The 1,904-nt window shown below is 48.7% G+C and overlaps 1 non-coding gene across 1 annotated transcript; it reads right to left on the bottom strand.

Moving 5' to 3' along the window:
• Window positions 1–906: 906 nt before the first annotated feature.
• Window positions 907–1,045, bottom strand: LOC119922522. Its single transcript, XR_005448657.1, has one exon. It is a non-coding gene; the product is annotated as a small nucleolar RNA SNORA7 (small nucleolar RNA).
• Between the last annotated feature and the right edge of the window lie 859 nt (window positions 1,046–1,904).

Here is a 1,904-nt window from a genome sequence, read left to right on the forward strand (position 1 = left end):
CACAGGTGGCCGGAGTAGCACTTGAGAGGAGGGAGGAGAGCTCCTCTGAGGATACTGCTGGGAAGGATAGGAGAGTAGCAGAGGATGTTGAGAGCCGGGGGATTGGGGAAGAGGGGGAAGTGACTTTGGGGAGGTCGGACCTGATGGATTTAATTTTGTCAATGAAGTAGGAGGCCAGATCGTTGGGGGTGAGGGAAGGAGGAGGGGGAGGAACCGGGGGCCTAAGAAGGGAGTTAAATGTACGGAAGAGCTGGCGAGGGTGATGGTCATGGGTGTCAATAAGGGAGGAGAAATAGTTTTGTCTGGTAGAAAGAGGGCTGAGTTAAGGCAGGAAAGGATAAACTTGAAGTGAACGAGGTTGGCACGGTGTTTAGACTTTCGCCAGCAGCGTTCAGCAGCTCGAGCATAAGAGCGAAGGAGGCGGACAGTGGCAGTGATCCAGGGCTGTGGGTTAGTGGTACGAGAGCGTCGAAGGGAAAGGGGAGCGAGTGAGTCTAGCTGAGTAGAAAGGGTAGAGTTGAGAGCAGTAATCTGATCATCAAGACTGGGTAGAGAGGAGAGGGCGGCGAGGTGGGGTGTGAGGCGCTCCGTAAGATGGGTGGGGTCAAGAGAGCGGAGATATCTGTGAGGGAGTAATATGGATTTACAGGGGAAAGGAGTGTGAGTGAGGATGCAGGTGAGAAAATTATGATCAGAGAGAGGGATTTCTGGGCATTTCTACCCAGAAAACCAGTAACCAGTTTACCCAGAAAACTCTATGGATACACATACCAGAATGACTACTCAAAAAACCTTGTTGGTAAACACTTGGCAGTGGTTTACCATTGCCTTCTTCCATGCAGTCAACTTGAGTCTCCACCCTCGACTTTCTCCCGCGCCTCTGCTGCCCAGCACAAGGCAGTTTTGACTTGTAACTGATTACCTTCCACTTGCTAGCCACTGCCCAAGCTAGGAATGGAATGGGTAAGCCTCTGCTTGACTTTCCCTCCCATAGTCGAGACTGGTAGAGGACTGGAAATTCTCCAGGTGCGATTCTGAAGAGGGGCTGAGGATATCAGTTTGAGTATAAAACCACTTCTAGACTATAAGCTCGTCGGAGGCAAGGAACGTACCTACCGACACCATTATGTCGGACTCTCCCGAACATTTAGTACAGTGCTCTGCACACAGTAACTGCTCAAGAAATATCTTGATTGACCTACCATATTTCACAGCTGCCAAGTTCAACTCTTTATGCTCTCTGGTAGTCTCCTATCTGCAATTCATTTTAGTTTCTGTCTCTCCAAATAATAATGATACTTGTGGCTCTTGTTAAATGCTAATTGTACACCAAGTACAGTAGCATGTATAAGAGTAGATGCAAATTAATCAGGTAGGACACGGTTTCTACCCAACACGTGGCTCACAGTTTCAGTAGCAGGGAGAACAGGCCTTGGGTTTCCATTTTAAAGATGAGGAATCTGAAACTCAGAGAAGTTAAGTATGCTTAACGTCACTCAGAAGGCAAGTGGTAGAGCCAGACATAGAACCCAAGTCCTCCGACTTCAAGGACTGTGCCCATTCCACTATACTATTCCACTCCTACGAGACGGTGAGCTTGGAATTCCTTGGCAGCAGGGATCATCTGTACTAATAATTTTGAACTCTCTAGGTGCTCAGTAAGTACAAATGATTGATTTACTCCTGCGTGAATTAATGTTGATTCCTTTATCGAAGCCATCAAGGCCCGTAAATTGAAGTCTTCCCTCTTCCTGTGCAGGGAGTCGACATCATCCCCCAGAAATGTCCAACATCTCCACGGTGAGGGAATTCCTCCTGCTGGGATTCTTGGACGTCCAGGACCTGCTCCTTGACCACGCTGCGCTGTTCCTCCTGGTCTACCTGGCGACCCTAATGGGGAATCT

Source organism: Tachyglossus aculeatus, unplaced genomic scaffold, assembly GCF_015852505.1.
Source record: "Tachyglossus aculeatus isolate mTacAcu1 unplaced genomic scaffold, mTacAcu1.pri scaffold_105_arrow_ctg1, whole genome shotgun sequence".
NCBI lineage: Eukaryota > Metazoa > Chordata > Mammalia > Monotremata > Tachyglossidae > Tachyglossus > Tachyglossus aculeatus.